Genomic DNA, 5,273 nt, shown 5'->3' with positions numbered 1-5,273 from the left:
GAAACTATTAAGAGGAAAGTCCATCTTAAGGTGTTCCTGAATCTCATCTCTCTTCTTGCCTTTACCTATGTTCATGTCTTCTCTTTATGAATTTGTATTCTGTGGTGACATAAAATGCATGCAAATGCACTTCTGTGCATTTCTGACCCCAGAATGCTGTGGTGGCTACGTGAAGGCAGCAGCATTTATCCAAACAATCGGTAGTTCATAAACCAGTAAGATTAAAAGTGCCATAGATTCTGAATTAAATGCCTGGAAAAGGAAGTCAACAACTTCCAGCTATTTTCGGCTAGATATCCCACTCAGCACTGCGAGGAAAATCCCAAAAAGATTAAAAATTGGCAGCAAAGAAGTGGTTTATCAGAAAACCATTCTGTGTGGTTTTAGTGCAGTAAAAAACAGATGTTAATTTGGAAGTGGTTATCATGCCTCGATTAGCACAAAACCTTTGTGAGCCTGATTTCATCCTGTACCAGCTTGCATAATAAGCTGCAAACAGGGACAGAAACCCTGCAAGATCTAGACTTTGGTTTCATACTAGACTTATAGAGTATTTTACATTTTATACATACATTGTATACTACGCACACATTTTGCATAGAACATTTATATATACAGGGAGTCAGGGCCAATTTACTCTAAAGGCAACTCTTGATTTCCCCAAATCAGGGAAAATTTGGGATCCACTAAATCCCAATTCCATCAAATGTCCCAAAGTGTGACAGCTGCACATTTCAAAATACTTCGTTGTTGTTGTTGTTGAAGAAGCATTATACAGTTTGTAAGGGACTACTCTAGTTGCCTGAGCAGTGGGAACCAAATTTATTTCCACAGAAATCAGAAGTTTCTTCTAACCTAGGACAGGTGCACATTGATCCAGGATTACTGAGGAGAATGTGCATGGAGAAATTTAACATCTGCCTAAAATTTTAGAAACTTTCACATGTCTAAGACTTGAAAACCAATATTAAGAAAACTGGAATATTTCTTCTTTGAAACACTTCCAACTGAAAACAGTAGAAACATTTCAAAAAAGGTGTGTGATAACTCTTCAGATTTCCCAACCCAGTTGCCATTTTCTTCTCAGAAGGTGGACTTTGCTATCCGTCTGCCTTAAATTAAATTTGCACATGACAGCCAGCTATTTGGCATGCTTCCCTGTCATCCAGCCGTGGAAGATAGTAGCAGTGCTTCCACTGTGCAGCTGCACCTCTAGTGACAAATCTCTTTATAAAACTCTCATTTACCAAATAGCAATATTATCTTTTCTGAGATAGGCAGCATCACTTCCTAACTTTGGAAGAAAAACAACACATTTTTAATAATTTTTGATTTAAAATATATTCTGTTGTCTGCGCTCTGTTATTTAGAACAGTCACTTCCCTGGTAGCTTGCTTTGAAGCTGGAATTTTTGTTACTAAATGTTGTCTGTTCTCTCCTCAAAGGGATTTCTCATAATTTCCTTCACATTACACAAGAAAACAAAAAACACAGCCAGAAGACAAAAACGATTAAGAGTTGTCTTTCTTCTCTTTATAATAAGGACGGGAATATCTAATAAAAACAGGAAGTTTGGCTTTAGAACTGATATTGCACAACTACTCTTCAACCTTAAATCCCTTCAGCTACGCTGGCTCTCAATGCCCTACAAACGCGATACATATGTTATGTTGCACATCAGTCACTTCGCCCACCACTGAAGTGTAGGTCCCTTGGTGGTGGCTGTGGCAGGAGTTTGGGACTACAGCTTCACTCTCTGACAGTAGCAAGCTCTGATCAACAGAGCTTGACCCCATGATCTGCAACACTGCTGTTTCAGTATGAAACTGATGCTCACAAGTGTCCCCAAGCTGCCGGGCCCTATGTTTTGCATAGCCATCGGGAGCTGCAGCCCTGGTGCACTTCCCTGGGCAGCAGCCGGGTGTTGGCTCCCTGGGCTCCAGTGGCTTGAGAGGCAGAGGGCTGAGGTGGCCAGCCGGGGCTCCCCGAGTTTCCCCCAGTGAGCAGGGCACTGCAGGAGAGGCAAGACCTGCACCTGGGGCAGGCTTGCAGACAGCGGCACTAGCACATGGTGCATACGGATTCCATTGCTGCATTCCTTCACGGGTCAAGATAAATGCACAGGAGTGCCATGAGTTAGGATTTCAAGCAAGTTTTGCTTGTCATGATGACCAATATTGTACTGGGGACCAAGGAAATAGTCCTGAAGATTTTCCTGTCATCTCTGGATGTAAGACAGCTTTGTGATATGCAACAGTCTCTCTGTGAACTGCAAGGGACTCTTGTGCACCTGAGACCAAAATCAAGCTTTCCAGGCAGGGTTGAGACGCATGGGGAAGGGGATCTTCAGGAAAGGCCAGATTTAAAGCAGTTCAATGCATTATCCAAGATCTGTAGGGAAAAGGAGACAATATATGGAACTGAAGTGACAGAAAACAGACAAAAGCAGCAGGGGAGGAAAAAAACCCAAACAAAACCACCAACAGGCAACTGGGTCAGGACCTGAAAAGGCAGAGGTTTAATTGATTTCAGACCTAGATAATTAGCTAGAGTCTTAACCATCATAATTTAGGATGTAATTTGTGATGTCTCCCTGTCATCATCGCGGAGTGTGAGCCTGAACAAAACCACTCTCTCAATCAGTAGATAAAGGCAAGCTATCTAAATGAACCAGGAGTGTTTGGGCACTTCAGCATGCATTTTCTCTTCATTACATTTAGCCAAGCACTAATCAAGGAAGTACTTTTGTTTTCTAGCCCTTGTCTAGTCTGAAAATCCTCTTGCATGTCAGATATTCCAGCATATACAGAGAGGGGACAGAGTTACATTTATATGATGGTGCTTCTGCCCGTGGAAGTTATTCTTCTTTTTGTACTCCATGTTACAGAGCACGTGCGCATTCCTGCCTGGCCGCATTCACTCCCGTGCATGTGCCAACATACAGGCACAAAAGCTGTGCTTCATGCAGGGAGATCCATCTCCCAGGCTAGACTCGGCCTCAGGATATCTTATCAAATGTTGAATTTCTAAGATTTCCACATTACAGGCTGATATTCAGGGCCAGTTATAACTAATCTGCATCATCATCCTCTCTCATCCAGTATAAATCCATATTGTTCAACAGTTCTGTATCCTTGCCATCCTCATGTGCTTTCATGCCATCTTTGCAATTCAGTCATGCTCAGGACTGAGAACAGACTGTGCCCCTTTGTTCTTAAAGATATAGTTAATGATACGCATACTCCAGGAAACAAATTGTTCCACAGATATTAGGGTAAGGAAATCAGTCTTATTCCCTAGATTTTTTTTTTTTTCAGGGACTTCCTGATACCAGCGTGAAAGAAAGGTAGCTCTGACTCATGCCTTTGCCTCCGCTGGGGTATTACTAAGGTTTCTTTCCTCTTCCCAGCAGCTTATTTTAATGAATTTTATATAAATTTTATTTTACGGAGGTCTTCGTGTCTCTGTTGAACTGGGTAGAAATCAGTCAACATAGAAAACCAGGCAAAAAGTAAACTAACTTTTAGTTCAGTAAGAATGAACATTTTTAAATTTAGCTGAAAACATAATCAAGCTGAGAGCATCCTTTATGCTTTTAGAGAATATGTAGCTCACAGAATTTCTATTAGCAACAATTGCAAATGGTACTTGAAAGCCATGTCATATAAAAGGATCAAAGATTTCTGTCATAGACAATGAATGGAAAGTGTGCAACAAGTTAGGTATAGTCTTTGTGTCACTGAGAACACCAGAGAAAACATGTCAATTTTCTTTTGGGAATAAAAGATGAAAAAAAGAGAGACAGGATAAACCAGGTTGTTATCATCCATCTTTTTTGATGTAGCAAAAGAAAAAACTGTCAACTTGAGCCTTTCCAAGAGTCACAGAAAGAGAGGTAATAGGTTTAATTCCTACAGATGTGACACTTCTAGGATGTAAAAGATCTCCTCTCCTTTGTGCTTCTTCTCAGGTTCGGATTGATCTTTTCCTTTTCTCCTCAGGTCCTCTAGTACCCCACCATAGGTGCAAAGCTCTGCAGGCAGACAAAGCTATTTGGATGAATACTGAGCTGAAAGTGAGCTCTCGTGAGTTGGTTTGCTGCCAGTAAAGGCACAGGAAAGCCAAATAAATTATTTATTGGTTTTGACTGCCTTCAATATTTTGTTTGTGCTGGCAAAGGAAAATTCTCTCCTACCAGGGAAGAATCATGGAATTGTCATGGTTGGAAAAAACCTCTAGGATCATCAAGTCCAACCATTAACCCAACAATACCATGTCTCCTAAACCATGCCCTGAAGTGCCACATCTACATGTTTTCTTAACACCTGCAGGGATGGCGACTCCACCACCTCTCTGGGCAGCCTCTTCCAATGCCTGACCACTCCTTCAGTAAAGACATTTTTCCTAATATCCAATCTAAACCTCCCCTGGCACAGCCTGAGGCTGTTTCCTCTTGTCCTATCACTTGTTACTTGGGAGAAGAGACCAACACTCGCCTCACTACACCCTCCTTTCAGGTAGCTGTAGAGAGCGATAAGGTCTCCCCTCAGCCCCCTCTTCTCCAGATTAAACAACCCCAGCTCCATCAGCTGCTCCTCATAAGACCTGCTCTCCAGACCCTTCACCAGCTTCGTTGCCCTTCTCTGGACACGCTCCAGCACCTCGATGTCATTCTTGTAGGGAGGGGCCCAAAACCGCACACAGTACTCGAGGTGCGGCCTCACCAGTGCCGAGTACAGGGGCACGATCACCTCCCTGCTCCTGCTGGCCACACTATTCCTGATACAAGCCAGGATGCCATTGGCCTTCTTGGCCACCTGGGCACACTGCTGGCTCATGTTCAGGCGGCTGTCAACCAACACCCTCAGGTCCTTCTCCTCCAGGCAACTCTCCAGCCACTCCTCCCCAGGCCTGTAGCGTTGCATGGGGTTGTTGTGACCCAAGTGCAGGACCTGGCACTTGACTCTGAATGAAGCCACACCTGCCAGTCACTGGGTGAGAGTGTCGGAGGGCAGGACAGAGCTGGGAGGGAAGTCTCTGGCTCCACAGCAAATGACAGCAGGGACAGGTCAGATCCATGTATGGAGCCCAACACACTGAAGAAGAGATCTTTCCAGGGTTTTCCAGTATTTTAAGCTTTCAAACTGAATGCAAAAAAGTTCTAAAAGCACTATTCAATGCATGTCACAGCAGACCTTAGCTGAGAGCTTTCAGGGCTTTCTTAGAACACCACCATCTCTTTTCAGCTACTTAACTGAGGAGTGATCATACAG

Source organism: Phalacrocorax carbo, chromosome 2 (genome assembly GCF_963921805.1).
Source record: "Phalacrocorax carbo chromosome 2, bPhaCar2.1, whole genome shotgun sequence".
Taxonomy (NCBI): domain Eukaryota; kingdom Metazoa; phylum Chordata; class Aves; order Suliformes; family Phalacrocoracidae; genus Phalacrocorax; species Phalacrocorax carbo.
This window is presented reverse-complemented; position numbering follows the sequence as displayed.